Raw genomic sequence first — 27,459 nt, forward strand, 5'->3', positions numbered from 1 at the left:
TGATTATTCATAGTTAGATCTGAAAATTGGATTCCTTGATTACATTTCCATGTTTGATCTTTTGCAAAATTTTAGAGGTTAATTGCATAAAAACCCTAAATTTTCTTTTTAAGTAATTAAACTTGTGAAATGTTTAATTGTTAATGCTTGTTTCAGATCTGCCCTTCTATTACAAATTATCAATTCATATTTGTGCGTTAATTTTGAAAATTAAGTGGTTAAGTGTCAAAACCCTAATTTTTGAAACCCTCTTGATTCAACCTTTGTCCGACAATTTCACTGATCAAAACATCTCCAAATTAGCTGTAACTTTGGATTCCGCAATAAAATCATAATATCTTTCATCCTTGAAAATTTGGAAAAAATTTGCGAGGACCGTGTGCACCCCAAGCGCCATCGTCCCCAACATTTTTTCCGAAATTTCGGGAGCTAGATCTTACTGTATTTTTCTGCTTAAATCCAGAATTTTGACTGATTTTATCAATTTTAACACCTTCAAAATTACAGTCAAAGTTGGTCTAGCGATTGCTTGGATTGAGGCTTCTAATCATTCAAAAATTGTTGAAATTGAAATTTGTGTCAAAATTGTGTTTCTTACAGTCCTAAATCTAAAAAGTGTGTTAGCATTCATTCGAAATTTCAGTGATTTATTCAAATTTTTGCAATTTGTGACTTTTGAAATTAAGTGCTTAATTAAAACAACTTTGATTTCCGCTTTCAAAATTGAATTTTGCATGAAATTGAGTCAACTTTCAAATTTCAAAACTTGCATTGCTTTTGGTATTCCCTCTAAAATCATAAAATTCAAAATTTCAGTTTCCCTCTCTTATTCAAAATTCAAATTTTACATTTTTCAACAATCTTGGTAGGGTTCAATTTTGAGATTGCAACTTTAATTTGGCCTATCTACAAATCATAAAATCACTCAATTTTTTCAGGTTAGCTGTAAAATCATCATAACTTTCATCCCTGCAAATTTCGAAAAAAGTTGCGAGGACCGTGTGCACCCTGAGCACCACGGTCCCGGACATTTTTTCTAAAATTTTGGGAGATTGTCCTGATTGTATTTAACAGCTTAAATCTAGAAGATTGGCTGGTTTTACTGAAATTTGCTACCTCTAAAATTCAAAATCTTCTCTTTTTCTTTAGTGCATGAATTTTACAACAATAAGCCCTACTTACACTATTCCTGTTAGACGAAGCCTTAGAATTAAGTCCTTCCAAGGTTTAATTACTGAGGAGATGGAACCTAATTTGAATGGTCTTTTTAACGAGGACATGGGTAATTCCTCTAATCCTCTTAATGATGAAGAAGCTCTCCATGAGGTTTCTGTAGAACAACTTTCAAATTTGGATAACCAATTTGACGATTTTTGACAGTGGATGTCTCAAGAATACCCTGATAGTCAAGCTCTTCCTTTAATTGAGGGTCTAAAACGTATGCTTCAAAGTGATAAGAATGGAATTGATATTTTGCGTGGTATTGCACACATTGTGGATTCGAATGTGATGCCTATGAAAAGTTGTGCCGAAACCTTAAGTTATACACAACCTCCTACTCAAGTCAATCATTCTATTCCTTTGACGACTCCTATTGCTAGTATACCTACTTTTACATCAAACATAATGACTACTTCAATACAAGACATTCCTCCTATGATCACTAATCATGGGGGCAACCCTTCTTCTTCAATCAACCCCCTTCCTTCATTCAATCCAACTTCTTCATTCATTCCTTCAGTGAGTGTTCCTCTTAAATCTCCACAAATGAACATGATGCAAGGGGGCAATTCATTCAACCATTCCATTCCTCCTTGTAGTGTTCCTCCTATCCAATCATCTCCTATGACTAACTATCATAGTGTCCCACCACCTTACTCTCTACCTTCTTTCAATAACATAACACCTCCATCACAATCTAACACGTCTAATATGAACTCTTCGACTGAAGCAACCATTAACAATCTTGCACAAACTGTCTCTTCTTTACAGCAACAAATTGCCTCTATGAATCAATCTAAGTTTAGTGTGCCCACATTTGATGTTGTGAGCCCACTTTCTCTTGATATTGTTCGAGCTATTCCCCCTAAACATGTTGAAATTTCGCATTTGGAGCTTTATAATGGTAAGGGTGATCCTCTAACACATGTTAAGACCTTTCAAACAATATGTACTGATTTTGCTTATGACCAAAGGTTGCTTGCAAAACTGTTTACTAGAACATTAAGAGACAAAGCCTTACAATGGTATTGCTCATTGCCTTCCTATTCTATTACTTCTTTCAAACAACTTGCAAATGCTTTTATTCAACAATTTCAAAACAATATAAGTCCTAAAGTTACTTTGATTGATTTAATGCATTGTAAACAAGGTGTTAAAGAAAAAGTGACTGATTTCATTGGTAGATATAAGCATTTGTATGCTCAAATTTCTTTTCCAGTGCCTGACAATGATATTCAAAGAATCTTTATTTCTAATTTACAAAAAGATATTAGAGAAAAACTCCTGTTTTCTGAGTTTACTTCTTTCCAACAGTTGTGCGCAACTCTTCACAATTATCAACTGACTGTGAGTCAAATGGAACAATCACATCCTATGGCTCCGAGTGATAAGGGTGATAGTAGTCAACAACCATTTGGAAAGTTTAAACCAAACAGAGAGTCCATTAAATTCAATGAAAACATCATCAACAACAATGTGAATGCAGCATCAGGTGTGTCTCCTATTTCTAAGTTTTTCAAGAAAGAAAGAAAGTTTACTCCTTTGAATGAATCATTGCATAGTATTATGAATAAGTTATTGGAACAAAATGTGCTTATTCTTCCTCCTATAAGGCAAATTGATCCTGCAAAGATTACTTCACCTTATTTTGATAACAAATCTTTTTGTCAATTTCATCGTCAACTTGGGCATGATACTGAAAAATGTTTTGCTTTAAAAGGTAAAATTCAAGATTTGATTGATAATAATACTATTTCTATTTCTGGAGTGAATGATAAAGGCAATACATTTGTAGCTCCTCCTAACCAAAATCTTCAGATTTTTACTGATCCATTGCCTTCTCATACCTCTAAAGCGATTGATACTACTGATTCCTCTGTCTCACCTGATGATCTTGTGTCTATGACTCCGAATGTGATTAACTTTGTAGAGCAGCAGAAAATCCCTAAGGAACCTTCCATCACCTTTGATTCTAGTGAAACTATCTGGGCACCTGATGGTCCTTTATATATAGTTGCAAAAGTCAAGAACACACCTTGCCGTGGAGTGCTTATTGATCCTTCGTGCATGGTTAATGTTATTACTGAAGAATTTCTTTTTACTTTGCAATTGAATCAAGTGATCTATGACGAAACAAATGTGGTTGTGAAACTATTTGATGCATTTTCTTCTCCTGCAATTGGTTCTATTACATTACCTATTGAGGTCCATAACAAATCCCTTGATGTGGACTTTGCTATTATTCCACCATCCGAACAATTTCGTGTGAAGCTAGGCTATCCTTGGCTATCTTCCATGAAAGCTATTGCTTCTCCTATCCACAAGTGTTTGAAATTTCCCCATAATGGTGAAGTTGTTACTGTCAATCATAGTCTCTTTAAACCAGCTGAAAGAACTTCTAGCGTTCCTATTGATTATTTTTGGCCTAAACAATTCCAATCTCTTCCTCCGCAAATTGATCATCTTTTCAAATCTTATCAAAAGTGGAAAAAAGATATGATCCTATCTCTAAGTGAACCTAGAACACCCAAACTTGATATTCCTATCATTCTTGAGAAGGAAGTTCTTCCTTTGAAAGATAAAACTAATGTCTTTCCTCAAGAAGATTCCCAACCCATCCCTATGGATGTGACTATATCTATGTCTAATAAACTTCCTAAAAGTAGACCTATACCTCCTCGTCATGATGGACTTGGTCTCCTTCCTAAACCAAATATTCCTCCCTTATATGGAGCAGTTCCTCCTCCTTCCTCTTATGGAGAGAAGAGACCTTCCTCTTCTCCTATTATTCAACCTAAGAGACCACAACCTAAACACCCAAGTGATAAGGATGAGAACATTCCTCTTCCTCAATCTTCTCAACTTCCTACTAAGACTAGACGAAATCGTTCTGCACGTGAACGCCAGCGAAAGCGTCGTCTTAGAGCTCAAACTTTGCAATCCCCAAAAACACCTTCAACAAGTATTATTCCATTTTCTCCTCAACCAAGAATCGGGCCGAAATCTCCTAAACATAAGATGCATGATGGTCTTGATCCTGTGCGAGTTAAAGATCCTATTTTTATAAATCTTGATGATGATATAGATGAAAATATTATTCATGATGAAAATATTACTCCTGTTCATTCTGATAGTGAATATGAACTTGTTGATATTGATAACCATTTATCTAATGAATTTTCTAAAGCACTTATCCTAGCTCCTAGACAAGAACACCGTGGCTCGGAACATGAACATAGCCCTTGTTTGGATCTTGTCATAGCTCCATCTGCTGTGTTGGATGTTCCTCCTCTAGCGTGTTTCCTACCTTCTCGAAATACTGATCAACAAGATCGGGGGGTAGATGACGTGCTAGACTAGTTTCATTAGCATAGCAGATTCTCTCCTCCTCTCTTTTGTTACTTCTTCTATGTGTTATTCTCATTCTTCTATTTGTTGTCCTTAGTGTTTTCTACTTGAGGACGATGCAAAGCATTGAAATCTCTTTTGGTCTCTCTCATGTTGACTCAAAAGACACATGTGTTCCCTTCTTCTAGGTGACCTTCCTTGATTGGGGAATGAAGAACAATTATGCATACATACATATGATATACATGAATTATCATACAGCATACTGACCCCGAGGAAAGCGAAGTCACCTTGTGCTTTGTGTTTTGTGTCTATTATCCTTGGGCTTATCTCACACTTGTGGGCTAAATCCTTGTGATAACGTGCTCCTTTCCCTTCTCATTCTTATATGTATCACTACCTTAAAGCAATCACCCCCGGTGAGGCGTGTGCGATCGCTTTAACGTAGGGGGGCATACATCCCGTTCATATCTTCTCAAGATACTTGAAAATTTCTTGACAAATTTAGCTTTGCCTTGAAAATTTTTGATATCTTTCTTGCATGATTCATAGTGAGGGAACCTTACTATTGACAGTCATGGTTCTCCCTCATGATCTTCCCTTTTTACTTTGTCAATCGAAGTCGTAAGATCCTTAGTCCACTGGGGGCTTGGTGTATCTTGCCTCCTTGACGTGGTGAAAGTTTTTCAATGTTGTTTCCTTGTACTTTACCGGAAGTATGAGCGTACGCTTATACCCCCGCTAAAGTGGGGGCTAAATGTAGCATCCTAAAATTGTGACACTTGCAATTTCGACCGCATTTGGGTCTTCACGATGGTGACGCAACACTGAACCTGAATGGAGACCCCGAAACTTGCTCACGACACCAAAAACTGCATTTTTCCAGCACCCTGCCTGATCCTCCTTGCACCCTGCTGTCCCGGGAGGTGGGACCAGAGCGCCCAGCGCCCTGGTCCTTCAGGACTAGGGCACCCAGCGCCCTGGTCCCTGGCCCTATTTTTGGGCCCGGTCTCCTATGGGACTTCGGGTCTTTTTGTTTGCAATTTGGAAAATAACATTTCCTGGTCGGCCTAAGGTCAGGAAAATCAGTCTTTTAACCCTAATTAGCAAGTATATAAACTACTTTTCCTCTCTCATTTTGGGGAGGATGGAAAAAGTTGGAAACAATATTCAAACATTCAAACATTCAAGCATTCAAGCATCCAAGCATTCCTTCAAGCAATTGATCATTCTAAGTCTCCATTCAAGGCTAGGTGTTGCATTCAAGACAAGGATTCAACCATTGAAGAGGAGATCATGTACTACAACATACAACATACAACAAACAACAACATCTATACCTTCGCATATAAGGATACAAACATCCTTACAACAAGGTACTAGTACTTGTTTTACATTACAATCATTTACATTTACAACATTTCTCATTTCTTGGTTAATTCCAAAACCGGGGTTTGACCTAAGGGCAAACCCCTAATCCCTAACCCCCCAATCGTCTTCGCTTTTCTGTGTAAAGGTTGTAGGTACGCGGCTGAAATTGAAGATCTGGAATCCTTGTGCAGAGACGAACAGATCCCCCTTCGTTTCGCGGATTTTTTGGAGGACCGTGTGCACGCCGGGCGCCATCGTTCCGTCAACTTTTGCTCAAATTTGCAGGACAGCGCCGTCTCGACATTTTACTGCTAATTCTAGGTCCGCAGCTTCATATCATATCCCTATCTCTATTTATAAGTGAATCTTTCTTGCTTCTACATGCATTCCTAGTTCAATCTTTCTATCTACATTCTTTACAAAAGAGGGTATCCTTGCTATCACAACCCTTGAAACTCATATATAATCCAATCTTGCATTGCGTGGGATTGGATCTTGTGGGTTTCAACCCCTCTTTTGAATGTAAAGTCCCTCCTAAGTGAAAACCATCAACCCTAGTGACTCTCCCTTCTCTCTCCTTGGAGTTGGGGAGGGGAGAACGACTAGGGTTCGATTTTTCCGCTTTACAAATAAAAATGATCCTGATAGAACTGTTATTGAACATGATAATGGTTTTATAATGCTAAATAAAAGGTCATTTGAACCAGTTGGGGATGAGCCCTATGTTCTTCCAAGCCAATGTGAGCAAGTATTTTACTCAGAGGTTCCACATAAACTGGGTTGGTCATTTGTTGTTAGACATGATCCAAGAGGAAGGTCGATAAAGTATAATGTGATGAAAAAAGAAGATACCAAAGAAGTAGAAGATGAAGTGGATGATGATCACGATCGGCAATTTCTCAATGATGATGAAGAAGAACAAGAAGAAGAAGAAGATGATGGTGATGGTGATGGTGATGGTGATGGTGATGGTGATGGTGATGGTGATGGTGATGGTGATGATGGTGATGATGATGGTGAAGACGTTGATGATGATGATGATGACAATGATGATGATGATGATGATGATGATGATGATGATGATGATGATGATGATGATGATGATGATGATGATGTTGGCGATGATGAACTTGATGTTCATGATGATGAAGAATGAAATGTATGAGGTATGTGATTAGTATATTATCTATTTAATATTGACTTCTTGATAGAATTTTTTTACATAATTAATTCATTATGTTTTGAATTCTAATGCCATTACATAATTAATTCATGATGCCCCTTTTAATATGGAGATGGAGATAGGGAGAGTGACTATTTATGTGACAATTTTTAAACTGTGTTTATTTATGGAAATTGGATTGTTTATTATCTATGTGATGGATGTTGATTTAAAATACATATGTGATGGATCACATGTTTATGATGATGCATGTGACATTTTTTGAACTTTGTGTTTATTTATAGAATGTGGATTGTTTATTACCTATGTGATGGATGGTGATTTATGATACATATGTGATGGATTACATGTTTATGGTGACACATCATATGTGATGCTAATTGTGATGCTCAATTATATATATGATGACACATCATGTGATGCTTCTAATGCTTATGATATGTATGTATTTATTGTTTATCAACTTACAAATGTAGTAATGTTTATGATGCTCAATTGATGGTGTTGATTTCAGGTATAGTCCCTGTGTGATGTTGTCACCCTTGGTGGGAACAGGTCGTTGACTACAGACATCGTCAACCATTTAGTTGAGGATCCTGCATAGTCTACATAAAGTAAAGGTAAGGAATTAAAAAATTTACAATGATTTTGATGACAACATCTTTTTATTATTTAATACTCTTTTTGTCTACAAAGTTCATGTTGTTCGTGTTGTGTACTATGTAATTTTTAGCTAACATAAGATAATTGAATTACATTGTACAGGACCCTGAACCCCTTTGATGAGGATCCTACACAGTCTCATGGATGGACAGGTATAACTAGTCAATACACCCTATAGAAATAGTTTATTTTTTTAAAATTACTTGGAAAACAAACTTCCTTAGTTTTTCAAACCTCAACATTAGCAGCAAATCTAATACAGTTATCAACACTTGAGGCCCCAGTTGGACTTATTCCAATTTTCATCCCAAAATCAACTTTAGGGCTGACTTCTTTATCAACATTACCCTTATTTGCAAAATTTCTCTCTCATTACCAATTAACTCTCTCATTTCATGGAGTGCAGGTACCCCCAAATAGGTATTTGCCAGATCTGCTTCATCGAGTGAGGAAAATGTAGTAATAGAAAATGAAAGTGACACATGTAGTAGGTCTACAATAGGGAGATCAACAAGAGGTCAAAAGATTAGAAGAAAATTCAATAAACTCATGAAATTTTTCCTTGCTCAAGGGGGGTCATGTTCTTATGATGATGAGACCAAAGGTGACATTGAGGTGCCACTAAGGTACAAACATCTACAGAAACAATGGGTGCCCAAGGAACTTCCTCCAATAAATACCGATTTTTGTGTTAATGATAGGATATATCGCATAGCACCTTCATCGTTACATGGTTTAGGCTTATTTTCCATGGACGGCATAAAGGTCTATTACAATAGAGTTGCAGAATTGATGGAGTTTGTTGGACCTTGTTACAATTACAAACATTGGATGCAGATTGTTAAATATAAAAAAAGTATGTGTAGGTATGCACTATCAACAAATTATATACAACAGAAAGATAATGATCAAAGTAAACGAGTGGCTGTATACATTGATGGTCGCCCAAAAGCAACAGGGAATATTGTAGGTTTTATAAATAGTACGCAACCTGGGTCAACTAATAAACAACCCAGTTGCATATTTGAGACGTGCGAGGGAAATCATGTATTTGTATGTGCGATAAAATCAATAAGTGTGGGCGAAGGGCTTCTAATCAATTACAGTTTGAATTGTATAGATACAAACAAAGTTAATATCATGGGGGTGGTATGTACTATATACCATTTAAATTAACCAACCTCCAATTAATGAATCCAATATACCATTTTATTATGAAGTCTTTTTCCTAAGTCTATTGGTTTAATTTCGCTAACATTTTTTATATTTTTTCTTTGTCACAGGCTGACATGGATCCATCACATATCGCAGACAAAGATGTAGCTTGCAACACTTCTACCGAGCATGTAAACCTCATTGTAATTGTACAAATTAGATAGAAGCAAACTGTTACATTATTATGTTCTTTTTTTTAGTGATTTATATTAATTTTATAATTGTTAATGATATTCTTGACACAGATGGATGTTCAAGGAAAGGGAAAGGGAGTTGCAGTACCTAAGCACCTTTCTAGGGATGTGCAATCATTAGGGTTAAGTGATGATGACCCTGAAGTCCCACAGACCTTATGAAATTCTTTAAATCGCCCCTTATAAAAATTAGAAAAGAGATTGTTGATTTGGCAGCCGTGCATCCCATCACTGATGACATACGAGAGAGGGTGGAATTATTGCTTCGGACAGCAGAAAACTTGCAAGTAAGTAGTAATGAAAGCTTTAATTATAACAAAAGTTCAATAATGGTTTATATTTTATTCTCTTTTATGTCATTAAGTAAAATATGTATGTATTGTTTTTACAACAATTTATCTGCCCTCATCAAAGTCGTTCCCATGATCAGGGTGTTGCAGGATCTTTAGGTGATGACAATTTTCTTGTATTATCACTTGCTTGGCTTATCACTCTGAGTAATTGTTTTTACAGCAATTTATCCACCCTCATCAAAGTCATTCCCACAATCAGGTGTTGCAGGATCTTCAAGTGATGATGATTTTCTTGTATTATGACGATGTTGATTTGGCAGTTGTGCATCCTATCATTGTTGGCATTTTTTATGTTTATGTTGTGATTGTCATTGATGGACACACACTTGCATTGAGATCCCCTTTATATGTATGAGTTAGAGAACAACTGGTATTTGTTCCAATCTGTATGTTGTATTATAGTCTTTAGACTATTGGTATTATGCAGAATGTGTTTCCCGATCTAAAGCGGCATATTGACCCCAAGCGGTTTGTGGATCCCAAGTGATATGAGGGATTAAATCGGCATAACACATTTTTACCAGTCTTCATTTTTGTCAAACCGGCAACTGGCATTTTGTATGAACTGGTAATACTTTGTTGATGTGGCTGTAGCGAAAGTTTATGTTATTGCTAGGGTTTAAGGTGGTTGAGGAGTTGGAGAGAATATGAATGTGTAGAAGACTGAAGTAATGCTGGAATGCATTAGGAACGAGCTATCAAGGATCTAATTGAGCAGTCTATGCTATTAGCTAGATCAAACACTTGTTGATTACTCATATCATTGACAAGTCTATAGCCCTTAACCGAGTAGGCCCAAAAGCCTTTTGTAAATCCTCTAACAAGGTGGTTCACATCTATGGATCTAAAATCCTCTAGCAAGGTAGTCTTTAATCAGACTTGTCTCCTAACAGAGATTGAGATTCCTAACAGGATCTGTTCTAGTAAAGAACATTGTAAGACCTTAACCGGTCTAACCTTAACCGGTCTGGTTCCTATTCTGTAGATAGTTACTTGTGAGTTCCATCTCACCGTGGTTTTTCCCATTTGGGTTTCCATGTCAAAATCTCTTGTGTTATGGTGTTTTTGCTTCTGTGGGTGAATGCATTATTAGCTATTTGGTTTGCATGTGTGTTAACCGGTTTGTCTGCTAAACTATTTTACCGGTTTACTATTAGTCTTGCAAAGTGTTTAAGTGGAGAGATTTTTGGCATACTAATTCACCCCCCCCCCCTCTTAGTATTCATCAATTGGTATCAAAGCCTACCTTTCTATAAGTTTAACCACTTGGAAAGAGATATGGGGGGAACTTACTCATCATCTCACTCAATCTGAGCAAGGCTATGATGATCTTATGTTCAAATACAAGGCATCTCAAGCAAAAATGAGAGAATATGCTGAAAAGTTGATCAAGCTATCTGAAAACAGTTCTTCAGATGAAGCAGATATGGAAGCCCTAATTGCAGAAGTAAATAAGTTGAATGAATCAAACTCCAACCTAAGAAAGGAGTTGGAAGGAATGACTATCCAGATGTGTCAAGAGCTTGAGAACCAAAGGAAAGCTGAAGATCTAGTGAAAGAAATAGATCATGAGATCTCCAAGTTGAAACAAGAGAGCAGAGCCCTAACTGCTCAACTCCATGCAAGCAAAGTGGAAAAATAAGACATGCAAGGAGAACTAAACATTACCATCTCTGAGAATGAAAACCTATTGGAAACAAATGCTGCTATTTCCAAAGAACTCTCTGAGTCAAAGGAAATACTTGCTAAGCTCAACAAGAGTATGGTCAAGCTAGAGAAAAAGCTTGAATCTGCCAAACCGGTCAAGAATACCAATGGACTTGGTTATTCTGGTCATGAGGAAGGTGAAACCTCTAAAACAAATGCTGGAACATCAAAGAAACAACCAACATCAAAGGATAAAGGTAAGAAAAATTTTAAACCTATTTGCTTCAACTGTCTTAAAGAAGGACATACTGTAAATATGTGTAGGAGTAAGGCTTACAACAATTTTCCTTATTTCCTAAATGATAAGCCTAGATCCTATAGATTCAATGGTAAATATTATGCATGCAACAAGTATGGGCATAGAGCATCTGAATGCAGGTCAGTTATGAACAGCACTGGAAGATATCCTCAAAGGACCCAAGGAGTTAGTCCTGAACCTTTTGTGAACTGGAATCACAACCAGTTTAATGCCTTCAATCATCAGCCAAGAAGCGGTGGCTATCAAGCGGCAACCGGATGGAGAGAAAACTATATGTTCTATCATGGTCATGGTCACACTACTACAACATGCAGAAGGAAGAATGGAAATATGAACAATGGACCTTGGAGAGCACCTGGATTGGTCTGCTATCACTACAACAAACCGGGTCACATTGCCAGATTCTATAGATCAAGAAAGAACATATCTAATGATATACCGATCACTCCAGAAGGAAACATTGATGTTGATACTGTTCAAGCGGGCATGAACAAAACCTAGAAGAATAAACCAGTGGTGTTACAAGAGAAACCAGTTTCTATAGCTAGTGTGGAAATCACAGAACTGGCAAACTAAGCTTCAGAAAAGCTTAGGGGGAGTAAACAGTGAAATGTTTCGAACCCCTAGCTTACACCAGTAAAAGACCTTAACTAGAATGTGATACCTGTCAGTTGGTGGAAGATCGGAAATGGTGAAAGGCAAATTAGGGTTTACACCCTAATGGAGGAGCATTAATTGCGGTAGGTGAGGAATATGCTTAAAAGGATTTTTCAAATCATTTCTCTCTATCAGTTTTTGAAGCGAAGGAGGTTTTTGAGTATAGAGCAATGACAAAGCGATTTGTGCTGAGATTTTGAGAAATTGAGAAACCGTGAAGGAGATTCAAATTCAAATTGCAAGCGGCCAAGTGAAGAACGCAAAGTGGTGATTCTGCAACTGATAGAGTGTGAAGTGAAGGAGAATCTGAAAGCCCTAAATTCACGTGTTTCAAAAGGTATTTCTCAAGTTTTTAAGTTTCTATCATGGCTTCCACATCTCATACCAGTTCTAGTGCATCTGTCGAGTCTGTAAGTTTTATTCAACGCAAGTCTAAGTATAATGTTCTATCACAAGTTCCGGCTGGTGTTATAGTAGAAGAAGGGATTTCTGATTACATAGATTGCAAGATTAAAGACCTAGGGTCTCTTGCTATCCACTCCCAGCTAGGTTTGTTTTGTGGATAGGATAAAAAGATCAAACCAGAGTATAGTATCTTGGAGAAGAAGAAGCTCCACAATGTTGCTTATTTCCTGGAGGATTTCACAGATGATCACATTAGGATCATTCTAAGCAGAGTTAATGGTGATAAGATGTACCTGGAAAGAACGAATGATATAACACCACAAGAAATTCATGTCGTCACCAGTTTTTGCAATACAGGGGATGTGCCAGCCCTAAGGATGGTAAGAAAAACTAAAATATCCAAGCTCACCAATTCAGTGAGCGACTCACGAGGTATGACCATCAATTCTATTAAGGATGATCTGGTGAAGTATGCATGTATGGTGATTGGATACCGGACATTCTCTGCCAATAGAATTAACTTTGTATCTGCTATAGTGGTAAATGCCACTTACCAGATGATCAAGGAGGATGCATCATTTGACCTATGCACTGGTATGCAAAGGCAACTCTTGTTAAATCTGAAGTCAATCAAATAGGATAATGTGCTGAGGTTCAAGTTTGGACAACTATTGGTTGGGTTGTTCTGTTACTTTCAAGGATACTTCCCAGAAGTGGGAGACATTTAGTGGTCGGTGAACCAACTGGTTACCAAACAAATAAAGGAAAGTTTGCAAGTAGTGGGAACCGGTTACCCTAAAGTTATGAACAAGTATTCTGATGAGTTCAGACAGAAAATGAGCCAAAGAATGAGAATATTATGTGACATCGTCAAGAAATATGAAGATGATATCTATTTCACCATAAAGGTGGATCAATGCATAATGGAGGCTGTTGAGCCTAGAGTGGATGAAGTGGAGCCAATGGGCTATGAGGTGATGTATGATATGCTGGAAGGGTATGCCTCTACCCTTATTGCCTCACTGCTTGATCCTAAGGCAAAAAGAACCAGCACCTACCTAGAGAGGATAACACTGATTGAGGAACCACTAGCAAAGAAAGGAAAAGGGCCTTTAGTGAAGAAGGGAAAGAAGTGCCATCCGCATCTGCAATAGTTACAATAGCAAGTCCAAAAGTGACCAAACGGTCACTGGCCAAGAAGAAACTAGAAGCAGCATCGGCTAAAGTCTTCAAGAGGAAAAGGAAGACAAAAAGCAATTCACCAAACTCAGAGGAAACTATGTCTGAGGAGCAGCCAAAGAAGGCGAGACAGACAAGAAAGAAGACAAAGATTGAACCGGCATCATCTACACCAGTAAATATAGATATTTCTTCCTATAAACCTTTGACACATTGTCAAAGAACAATAAAGAATATTAGGATAAAATTGCTACATGATTTAATTAAGTATTTTGATGACTTTAATGATGATGAAAAGGAAGCAGTTGAAAAGGAAATAATTCAGTATTTATGTGTTAATGACCGGTCGCCTTTAGAAATTAGATCTGAAACACCAGATTCTTTGTATAAGTCCTTAGATAATAAATGGTGCATTGCCATAGAGCAGGAACAGGAAATGAGAGAAAAAGGTTTAGCTAAACATTTTCCTGATGTATCAAATTCGGAACTGTTCGATGTAATGAACAAATACAAAGGTCTTTTCTTCATGAGAAGAAGAAGACTCCTGTTACTAGAAGGGAAGGGTAAAGAAGTTCTCAAGGATACACACACCCATTCTCTAGAAGCTTTGAAGATGCATCGAGTGGCTGAAGCCAATCGACAAGTTGAGAAAGAACCAGTTATATCCAAACCGGATGAGGTACTTGATGATGAAGGAAATCCGGTTGATGAACCGGTCAACACTATTGATGTCGATGCCCTGGACATAGAAGATGTTACTCAGGAAACACCATATGAGGCAATAGGACAGGAGCAACAGGCTGAACAAGTTGATAAGCAAGCTAAGGATAGACAAGAAGTGGCAAAGGAATAGGCAGAGCAAAGGAAGAAGGATGAAGAAGAGAAGAAGAAGAAGGGTGAAAAAGAGAAGAAGAAAAAGGATGAAGAAGAGAAGAAGAAAGATGAAGAGGAGAAGAAGAAGAAGGATGAAGAAGAGGAAAAGAAGCAAGAAGATGAAAAGAAAAAGAAAGAAGAGAAAGATAAGGAATAGGAGAAGAAGAAGGAAGCAGAAAAGAAAAAGGCTGAGGAAGACAAAGAAGAGGAAAAGAGGAGAGAAGAAGAGAAAAAGAAGAAGGAAGAGGAAGAGAAAGAAGAGGAGAAGTGGAAGGAAGCAGAAAATAAAAAGACTAAGGAAGACAAGGCAGAGGAGAAGAGGAATTAAGCTGAGAAAAAGAAAAAGGCTGAGGAGGACAAAGAAGAGGAGAACAAAAGAGAAGCAGAGAAGAAGAAAGTAGAAGAGGATAAGGAAAGAGAAGCGGCAAAGAGAATCCAGATGGAGACTCTGAAGGCAACCGGTAGTCAAGCCAAACTGGCTGACCTCACTAGTCCTATCGACCTCCAGTCTGCAAGTGAAATGGAGCTGATGCAGAGCATCAAAGTTGCCCAAGAACGGCTTGAAAACATACAAAGGAATAAGGAGCAGGATGTAATTAAAGTGGCTATGGACACTCTTACCGGTTTGATACTCGGTACTAACCTTCCCAACACTGAATCATCACTGGCCAAACTAAAGCTCCTATGCACAGTAGTGGATGATCAAGTGCAGAGCCTAGAAGAGGCAGCAGAGGCAAATGTCAAGAAGGAGCATCAAAAATCTCTTAATATAGCTCTAGTGAAGAAGTTGAATGAGCTCTGGTCTGAACTGAAGAAAGAACAAAAGGATATAAGGGATGCTCTGGATGAGGGGAATCTACTACTTAGCAAGATCTGCCAACCCCATCTATTCTATGATGATGTGCTAGCTCAGAAGAAAAAGATTCAAACAGACTTGCATTCCTACATGAGTACATTCAAGCCACCTTATGATTCCTTTACAACTTATGGGAAAACCATTCACTAGTTTCACATCTAGTCAGCAAAAATGGAGCAAGAGATCAGCACCCGGTCTAGAGATTTGCAGGAGCTACAACTGGTTCTACTCCCATGATTGCAAATTCTTTAGAAGTGCTATCTAAACTTGGATGCCTTAACATTTACACAGGAGATGAGCACAATTGATGCCATGGAAGAACAGGTCTCCCAGATGCAAACAGAGAAAGAAGTAGTCACCGCCCTACTTGAGTCCTGGTCTTTATCGATGAAACAATTCTTGCAGGACTTTAAATCTGTTTTTGACAAGTATTATTCCTTATTGTCATAAACTTTTATTATTTTAATATCAAATGAAAACAGGGTTGTTCAACTATACTTTGTCATTGTTGGCAAAGGGGGAGAAGAATTCTATTTGGGAGAAGTATCTAGTAATCAAAATTTTGATATATACTCTAAATATCTCAATGTTTATGCTCTATATGCAAAAGTGTTATACATTGTATTATTAAAGGGATAGTGTATATGCTTAGGGGGAGCAATTTTCCTAATGGCATGATTTTGTTGTAAAACACTTAGATGTTAGAATTTTATTTTCCTAAGTGTTGCCATCAATGCCAAAGGGGGAGATTGTTGGCATTTTTGATGTTTATGTTGTGATTGTCATTAATGGACACACACTCGCATTGAGATCCACTTTATATGTATGAGTTAGAGCACAACTGGTATTTGTTCCAACCGGTATGTTGTATTATAGTCTTTAGACTATTGGTGTTGTGCAAAATGTGTTTCCTAGTCTAAAGCAGCATATTGACCCCAAGCGGTTCGTGGATCCCAAGCGATACGAGGGATTAAAGCGGCATAACACATTTTTACTAGTCTTCATTTTTGTCAAACCAACAACCGGCATTTTGTATGAACCAGTAATACTCTGTGATGAGTTACCAACCAGCATTTTGTGATGTTTTACCATCCATCGATTGTTTGACAGTGCCGACACCTTAACGGTTCTTTTTGTGTTGTGTTACCAAGAATGTCCAGGTTCATTGAACCTAGGAAATTGTTATGTAATCCTATTGGACTGACATGAAAACAGATTCCTTTATAAGGACATCATGTCTAGGGTTTTAGGTTGTTGATGTGGTTGTAGTGAAAGTTTATGTTGTTGCTAGGGTTTAAGGTGGTTGAGGAGTTGGAGAGAAAATGAATGTGTAGAAGACTGAAGTAATGCTAGAATGCATTAGGAACAAGCTATCAAGGATCTAACCGAGCAGTCTGTGCTATTAGCTAGATCAAACACTTGTTGATTACTCACATCTTTGACAAGTCTGTAGCCCTTAACTGAGTAGGCCCAAAAGCCTTTTGTAAATCCTCTAACAAGGTGGTTCACATCTATGGATCTAAAATCCTCTAGCAAGGTAGTCTTTAATCAGACTTGTCTCCTAACAGAGATTGAGATTCCTAATAGGATCTATTCTGGTAAAGAACATTGTAAGACCTTAACCAGTCTAACCTTAACTAGTCTGGTTCCTATTCTGCAGATAGTTACTTGTGAGTTCCATCTCATCGTGGTTTTTCCCATTTGGGTTTCCACATCAAAATCTCTTGTGTTATGGTGTTTTTGCTTCTGTGGGTGAATGCATTATTAGCTATTTGGTTTGCATGTGTGTTAACTGGTTTGTCTGCTAAACTATTTTATCGGTTTACTGTTAGTCTTGCAAAGTGTTTAAGTGCAGAGATTTTTGGCATACTAATTCACCCCCCCCTCTTATTATTCATCAATTTATACTAATTTTGTAATTGTTAATGATATTCTTGACACAAATGGATGTTCGGGGAAAGGGAAAGGGAGTTGCAGTACCTTAGCACCTTTCTAGGGATGTGCAATCATTAGGGTTAAGCGATGATGACCCTGAAGATCCCACATACCTTATTGAAATTCTTTAAAATGCCTCTTATAAAAATTAGAAAAGAGATTGTTGATTTGGTAGTTGTGCATCCTATCACTGATGAGATACGAGAGAGGGTAGAATTATTACTTCGAACAATAGAAAACTTGCAAGTAAGCAGTAATGAAAGCTTTAATTATAACAAAAGTTCAATAATGGTTTATATTTTATTCTCTTTTATGTCATTAACTAAAATATGTACGTATTATTTTTACAGCAATTTATCCACCCTCATCAAAGTCGTTCCCATGATCAGGGTGTTGCAGGATCTTCAGGTGATAACGATTTTCTTGTATTATCACTTGCTTGGCTTATCACTCTGAGTATCCAAAACACATCATACTTGATACTGTCAATTTTCAAAATAAAGGTTCATCCTTGTTTACAATTCTTGCACTTTTCATATATTTAATGTTTGATATATTTAATTTATTATTCTTTAGGTGTTGTCAATGTTACTGTGCAAATCCCGCCGCCGCCTCATTATAGGTTACCCTCACCTGTATTGCCGACTGCAATGTCAGCAACACATAGCATGCAGACATCCTCTAGTGCATGTCATATTGGCCCGCCCACTGTTGGTAGATCCCTCTTTTTCTCTATCTTATGTCATGTGTTTATTTCCCTTCAAGCATTATTTCTTGAATTCTAATGCCATTTCATAGTGGATTCATTTTTTGCAGGAGGAGATGCACATGAGGATGTGCCAGAGGTGACTACTGCTAATAACATACCATCATTTCCTAGATCTTCTTGTATTGCTAGTACGGGAACATTGCAGGCCACATTGGTGGTGAGCGATGAAGAAATGATTCCCTTAAAGATACAAAAGGTTCTAGGTACTTTAAAATTATTATTATATATACTCTAATTGTAATTTACTTTATGATCACTCGTTTTGGACTAATGATCCCATGAATTTTTTGCAGGCAATGATATTTTCTATAAACATCTTAGTGACATTGCATTGCAGATATTTGGGCCCACCATACGTAAAAGGTGGTACATCATATGTGAACTAACCCTAATCCACTTTTGATTTCATATCATTGCTACAATAGTTTTCCTTTGATCCATTTCTTGAAGTGTAATAAATGTAGCTTCAGTCATTTCTAAATCTAACAGGTTTGTTTTTGCTTTAAAAGGTGGAATGACCACGAAAAAAGGTTAAAAGATGAATTGACAAACCAAATGGTTGGGTGGTTTGGAAATGACACCTTTGACAAAACCAAGCTCCTTGAAAAAGTTGGCACATATCTAAAGTATGTGAGGGACCAATATAGGACCCATTTGGAGAGGAACCTAAAGTACGAGCGTCCCCCCATGATTCCAGAGAGGGAGTGGAAGGACCTGATTTTGGATGCCAAGGAGAAAATTGAAAGGAAAAAAGGAAATACACCACTAGACATCAGAAGAAGGTATGAGATACTATTAAGAATGTAATTATGTACTAATTAATTACTCTTTATAATTATATAATCTAACATATTTCAAACTTTTTATAGACTGAGTGACATGTCAAAGGCAACCAAGGCAAGGCAAGAAAAGCATGGGCAACACAAACTCGGCTCTGGTGGTTACATGAAACTTGCTACACAAATTGTAAGTATTTCATGTAAACAAAATATTGCATCAAAATATTAATAAATTGCAAACATTTTATTTTTATCAAACAATGCAAGCAAAATTCACAGTACCAAGAAAAAATGCAGGGCTCTGAATTCAATAGAGCGCCCACAGAAGATGATAAGAGAATTGCCTACCAGCAAGGTTATTCAGTCGTGGCTGATCAGCTACAAGAATTGAGTGGGCATACACAACATTCGAGTGCATCTGTCACATAGGTAAATATGCTAAATGGAAGTTGTTTCAAATTGAATACTTTACCAATAATCTAATTGATGTTGAGTTCCAACATAAAGTGACTATATTTGTTTTAAATAAGCAAGCAATGATAACAATGTGCATGTCATTGGAATGCAGCCTGCTAATTGTGAAACACCACCTGCACATGAAGGTCCGGATGTGCATTCCAGTAGTGGAGGTATTCATTTTCTATTCAAATTTATTTATTTAGCTATTAATACAATTAAACATCTTAATTTGTAATTATAGTAATTAATGTAACCTTTTTTATTAATATTTTAGAGCATGTAGTTGGTGGTGAGCAAGTGGAGCATGATCTGGGTACACAACATCAAGAACGTGATGTTCCCCACTCAGGTAAAGAGGACCACTGTTATTTCTTTAAACAAATATAATTGCAATTGGTGTTCAGCATGTTGAGGTTGAGGCTACACAAAATGATGTGGCCCCATCAGGTAAAGAGCACAACAATTATGTTCTCTAAATTAATGAAATACTTGTAACAATAGTTTTTTTTTTTTGAATTTAACCCATTTCTTTGTTATTGTAGAGGACCCCCCTTCGCTTTAGTGTCCTCGTCCTCAGTATAGCACTAGGCATACATCGAGATCACGAGCAGTTGGCGGAACATCTACAGAGGGGGAAATGATGAAGAAACCGATTTTCCACTTAGTCTTTTCATAGCTTCAAAGAAAAAACAAAGAAAGAAATGATTGTAATCTAACTTATTTGATAATGACTGATTTTTATGTGTTAGTGAATGTAATTATGTGCTAATTAATGGTTATGGATGATATGTGTTAATTAATATTGATGAATATTGCGTGTTAATTAATGTTAATCAATGTTATGTGTTAATGAACGTTATGTGATATTAATGAATGAATGCTATATTTTATTAATGGTAGAAAGAAAGAATGAATGAATGTTATAAGATGTTAATGGGGAATTTAGAGTGATGTTAGGGGGGGGGAGGGGCCAAATGAGCTTCCACCTTCACGTGGTTGGCCCTGTTAAGTAGAGAATATTAAACTATTCTCGAAACCAAGTGAAGCTCAACAAGATAACACACTTTTCAATATTTCATTATGTTGCATAGTTAATCTTATTGAATAATGTATATTGAATCTTAATTGCAGGGTCCAATAGAGCCAACACAAACAACAACACCACAAGTTGCTAGGTATAATGAACTCCCATATTGTCTTGTCTGTACACGAACAATATGAGTTGCTTCTAGTGTTGATATCCAAGGTAGGACTACAAAAGTTATGAATATGCCTCATCCTTGTAAGTTTTTTTATTACTTGTAAGTAATGAATAAGCCTCATCCTTGTAAGTTTTTTTATTACTTGTAAGTCATGAATATTTCTTTTTAGCTAATTAAAATTAAATGAAAATCTTTAATGAATACACAAAACTATATACATATGCAGGTGCACCATGGTTGATATGGTCCAACTCCCTAGTCTCACTCTACGACCAAGCTCATGCCATATCTAAATCAAAGACATCTCAAATACATCGTCAATGGAAAGCTGCAAAATGCCATTTTCATACATAAGCAAGACATACACAATTGGGCACAATCACCAAGAGAACGGTAAAAAGTGTGTTTGAGATTGTATCATGGATGCTTTTAAGGATTGTATCATGGATGCAAAAAAACTCTTCATTAATCCTTGACTCATGATTGCTATAATACTTCTTTAGACTTCTCATTTCATTTGTTGCACTTCTTCACTATTTTGGACTGAGTTTCAACTATGTATTTGCCTTGACTTATGACTATACCTAGCTTTGTCCTATCTTTGTAAGCTTCCTCTTTGAATTGTGGTTGTAGCTTTGATAATACCTTTTTTATGTTTCACTATTTGTAAGAAGGACAACTCCTAATGCATGTTGCAAATTGTGTTCTAGTGAATGAGACTAACCTTTTTGTACTTGATGTTTTTGACTAGTTGTCATAACCTCTGACTTTGATGCTTGTGCCTTAATATAACTAGATGTTTCTTGTATGCATACTTGGTCAAGGACTGCATTATGATGCTATAGGGCTACAAAATAAGATTATTTATTGTATTGAGTTGCACATTTGACATAAGTTTCCCTATGACTGCTATGCCTCTTGAGGTTATAAGGTGTTGTTCTTGTCAAGTTTTGACAATGCTGCAACAATAACGTGTTATATGTTGTTAAGGTTTGAAAAGACCTTTTAGAAACGTATACCCTGCTCTTTTTCACTCAGTAGACTTGATTACTGTCATTTTATTTGGTACTAGGTATGATTGCCTACTGGCTTTACTGTAGACTGCAATCTCTCTAGACTGTATTTTCTGAGTGTTGTTGTTCTATACTTTACCATCTATTAGGAAAACATAGATTGAAATGTCCAAAACAATTAATGAATGACTGGACTATCACCAATCTATCTTGAATATTTGACTACTCTTTAGATTATGATTATGACTGTCATGATATTTCATGAAACTGCTCTATCCCCATATGAAACCCTTTGTTCCCACAAATCAATGCTTTGAACTTGACTACAACTTTATAGTGATCATTGTCTTTGTATAGTAAGCTTGCTACTTTCTCAACTTTTGATATATTGGAGGCTCCTAGGATGGTTTCTATCTTATAGTCACAATACCTTGCTATAATTTGCATTTTAGATCACTGCTCAATGATCATATGATGTCTTTGTCTTTTTAATTTGACTCTCGAGCTTGCTCTATTTCTTGACCTTTTGAATAATTTTGGGCCACTATTCATTACTTTTATTACCCTATATGTAAAAGACCTTGCTTGCTGCTTCCTATACTTGATCTTTATCTGGTTTGTGTCAATCCTACTATTTCACCTTTTCTATTTATGATTAAGATTTGTTTTGGGATTAAAAACTCTTGATGATTTGAATAAATGACTTTTACATGACTGTACTTTCTAAGCTATCCTAGGGAACAAAAGAGACCTAGGGATTTGCTCACTTCAAGGAAAAAGAAAATATAGCAAGATAATCAACCCTTTTAAATAATATGTGGAACCCTTATGGTGAGCAAGAAAGCATTGACAAACTTATAGATGTTGTCATAACACAAAGCTGAAACTATATTATTTTAAATAGATAATCAGATTTCTTCTTTAACCCAACTTTTGCTTAAATCATTACTATAGGCATATCCAATGCATGATTTAAATGATAAGATACTAAAAATTATAAAATAGGGTTCTGAAAACCCTACCTCCAAATGTGGATATCTATTGTTATAACTATGACAATTTCTCTCTAGAAGCTTTGATGCTAACTTCTATCACACCTAAACTCTGCATGTGGTTTGCATGGTGTTGGCATGAGGTGCTTTGTAAATGTCCTTATGGATTCTCTTCATATTTTTATGAAACTCCTTCATCGAAGAGGGAAACCTCTGATTCAAACTTTGAAGTCACCCTTTGACTGTTGCATGCAGTCCTTTTCTTATAAACCTTCCTCCTTGTGGTGACGTGCTAGGACATAAACTGAAGGTGTAGCTTGTGGAACCTATTGAGCATCAAATTTGAATTAAGTAAAATATCTTGATTTGAGAGATTAAATCATAGAAGCCATCTATCTTTGGAAGAAATCATCATTTTCATTAATACCGTAATAACCCATAAGTTATCAAACAAGTCTAATAGTATTCTATCGAAATATCCAAAATTCAAATAGTATCGATGAGACCCAGCGATGTCTCATCGATATAAAAAGGGTATTGAAGGAAAGGTAACACCGATGAACTCTAAAAGGGACTCATCGAAAGCAATTATTCCACTGAAAGAGGATATCGAAGAAAGCAGAGATGGTTTTCATCGACGAGAAAAGGCTTCCGAGGAAATAATACCATCGGTGCAACATGAAGGAAACTTACCGAAAGAAGCGTTCTTATTGAAAGAAAGATATCGATCAAATAGAAGGAAGCTACATTGATAAAATATATCGATAAGGATATGAGTTTTGAGGAGGCTAAAAGGCATGTTACCGATATGTGTGGTTTTGCTGATACACCTTTATCGAGGAAGATTACTAATGAGCTCATCGATGAAAGATGATAGTGGAAGAAAATCATCAAAAGAAAGATGGCCTCGATGAAACAATAGACCCATTCATCGAAGGAGTGTAGTGATGTCGATAGAAAAAGCGTTTCGATGGAAGGATAAGGAAGTTACCGAAGCCCAAGGTTTCTTCGACATGAAACCCAATGGACATCAGATATATCGATGAGGAAATAGGTTTCGAGGAGGCTAAAAGGTATGTCTCCAATATGCATTGTTTTGCTGATATAACTTTATTGGTGGAAGATGACAAGAGAGGATAAAGAAAGGCTTCGGTGAGACAATAGATCCATTCATCGATGGGGCATATTGATATCGATGGAAGAGGTATTCCGGTGGAAAAATAAAGGTCACTGAAGCCCAAGGTTTCTTCGACATAAAAACCTGATGGATATCAGATAGGTATCGGTGAGGAGACAGCCACAGTGACCGAATATAGCATTTCGAAGAAGGGAGAAAATACCTGGTCGAATTAATGTTCGAAACAAAAGTGTTAGTTGACGGTTATATGTTGAAAAGCCATGACGCTTGGTGATAATGTATACTCTCATATAAAGGAGGGAGCTTTTGTAATATGGAGGAAATTTAGAGAAAGGAGTAGATTATAGCCTCAGGCTTACCACTATACTATTTTGGCAAATATATGTAATATAATCAGTTGTTTTTCCTTTGCATATGTGAACTTTAAGTAGTGGAGAAAGAAGGAGGAAACAAAGACTGTTCTAGATTCTCTTCTATCATAGTCGTGCAAATGTTGCATTCGAGGGGTATTTCCTTCCTCATTTCCTCTCACATCAGGTATGTATCTATTTCATATCCGACTGAAATGCAGAGGTTAATTGTGTATCACTAATTGAATATGGAAATATTACTCATTAAAAGAAAAAGTAAAATGAATTGAAAAGAATCTTGCTCTGATAGTTGTGAACATACTATCATGCCTAACTATGATTATTCTATCTTGCATAGCCATGTAAATTCTACCTTGAGTAGCCGATGTATAGCTATTGCATGTTCATGATCTTTCTTGTTAGGATAAATTGTAGAGCCTAAATGATTTACTCATTCATTATCAAGTCTTGAACTTAAGGAAGATAAATTTATTCACAGATATAAATCATGATGATATTATGTTACTTTTCATCGAATACATTGTCTTACCTTATTCATAAGAAAATTGAATATTGCATTCATATCTTGTGCATAGTATGGTTGAGTAGCAACCTCAGAGCATTCACTATAGAATATGATTGCTAGCCCATGAGGGCATAATAGCCTAGTATTACAGCTATTCTATGTTTATTTGTTTTTTACTCTTAACTCATAGTTCAACCAAATATGGTTCATCTTGGAATCAATACACATCAGTTATAATCAGATTATAACCAATCTCCATGGTTGCAAGACCTAAAGAAGGATTATTATCATCAATTAGATGCATACTTTTGGGAATATACAAAGACCAAAAAATATATTAGAACCATATTTTTTGTTGAGTCATAATATGATATGTTAATTTAGCTAAATAAGGGAACCAATGTTGTATTAGGTTTAATTCCATGATGACAGTTGAAGCTTGTTAAAGATAGGGGATTTGTAGCAGTTGGCTTGTTAGGTTATGTCACAATCCCATGAAGGTCCTTGTAAACCGTTAATGTCAGTAGAGATGAGACTGTTATGTAACGAATTGGATCAGCTAAACCTAGAATTTTTATAACCAATGAATCAACTGACTCAAGTGTATGTTAATTATCTTATGATGGTCATTTATGACCATTATTCTTAGTAGACATTAAGCAGTTCACTAGATAGTTGGTTAGTAAACCAGTGAGTTAGTTGGCTCAAGTGTATGCTATTTATCATATGATGGTCATTAATAACCATTATTATTAGTACACATTAAGCAGATGGCTTGTTTAGATGGTTGGTAACTAGTGAGTTTGTTGAGCTCAAGAATTGGATGTACAAGTTGAGCAAGGGAGGTGAACACTAACAATGCATTGGTACTTGCAATGTTAAAACCTTGGCCAAGATGGTGATGCTTTATCTAAGTGGTTGTTAGATCACATGAACTAGATACACCTACTAGTCATATGGTCATAGTAGTTGGGGGTTACCTATAGTGTGTGACTGACTAGTTGTGTGTAAGTTTTGAACACCAAGATCAGATGGCCAGATGTAAAAGAGACCCAATCCTTAGAATGCACCCTCATAAGGGTTGGGTCTCTTCCAATTGGAAGGGGCATGGGAGACTGGAAAGTCTACGATTGAATGGAGAAGCCCTTGATTATGCTCTCCCTATTCCAAACTATGTTGAGGCTTGATACAAAAAGTTTTAGTTGGAAAGTTAAATGAATTGTAACCTCTGAACCTTTATCTCTTCCCTCAAAAATGAAACTTGCCATTTGAATTCCTTTCTCATATTGATTAGCTTAATAATATTTGTTCAATGTTTTTTATCGTTAAAAGATTACCTTCCTTTTAGATAAATTAGTTAGATTCTTATTATGTTGAAGAACATTTAGTTAGTTTTCTCCTTCAACTGAAGTAGTTATGTTTTATTTTGAAATTCTCAATTTTTTATCTTAATATAGATCATAATTTATTTTCTTTAAGTATAGAATTAATGGAATATTACATATGGTATCAGAGCAACCAAGTTCGACATTGAACCTCGGGATTTCCACCTATAAACAATAAGGTATAAAACTAAAATGAAGCATTTTAGTGAATCCTGGAAGTGGATTCAAACCATTGCAGATTACTGCATTTTTCTGCAGGCAGTTGCTTGTGATATTATCTAAAGGAGATAAGGTTACTTGTGTTCTTCCAATAAAACTTTGTGTTTCATATTGTAGATTTGAATAAAATATTTACTTGCAAATTTTAATTGTTCCTCGTATTTCTTCCTTGGCTGGTCTCTTAAGGTTAGAGTTAAATTCATTCAAGCAATTTACAATAAAGACATCAAAGTAGAGCTCATAAGAAACAGTAATTGACAGACTCATCGAGAGGGGGTGGGTTTAAAAATTGTCTCATAAGTTTACACAATAAATCCTAAAGAAATATAAAGACTTTGTAGCCCAAACAACAAAGGAAGGCACTAGTCATCTATAAAACACAACCCATCAATTCATACTTTCACATAAAGAATAATAGGAGTAGTTGAGTAGGAATTCTAGGGTAAATTAGCAATAGTGTATATATAAAAATTGGAGGTCTTAGGATATTCCACGTGATGGCTACATGTTGAAAAAATTACCCCTCACAATTATTGGTCCCTCTCCCTAATAGGGTATTTGCATGAAAACCCAAGTCCAGCTATGTCAAACCTAAGTTTGACTCCTTCAAACTCAAGTTAATCATTGGTCACATGTAGAACATGCATTTCAAGACTTGAATGACCTTCCCTCCAAAGTATTTTCTTTTGGAAAAAACTTTTGCTTTCATGAAGTCACATGAATGTGCTTCTTTTCTAAAGTTTTTACAATATAATCATAAGAATATAGCTCTTCTTTTCATTTATAAGGTACATTTGAAACCTTTTGGAGCCTTTTAATGAGATTTCCAAAACAACAAGGACCTAGGGCCTTATAAAAGTCTAGAATAAGCTTCATGATATTAAAATTTAGACTCAAAGCATGAAGATGCTAACAACAAAAAAACCCCTATTAAATGCAATTGACATATAAATGAAAATTGGATAACAAAAATAAATAGGGATATAACATTAGGTATTATAATAATATCATATGTGAAAACAACCAATAATAAAATCAAACCAAATGATATATAGGATTTGGTCATATATGTATATGTAGATATATAGATATATACATAATATGTATATGTATATGTAGATATATAGATATATACATAATATGTATATGTACATGATGCTCTGCAAAAACAAGGATAGTTAGAAAAACCTATTTGATTGCTACACACT

Source organism: Cryptomeria japonica, chromosome 11, assembly GCF_030272615.1.
Source record: "Cryptomeria japonica chromosome 11, Sugi_1.0, whole genome shotgun sequence".
NCBI classification, from domain to species: domain Eukaryota; kingdom Viridiplantae; phylum Streptophyta; class Pinopsida; order Cupressales; family Cupressaceae; genus Cryptomeria; species Cryptomeria japonica.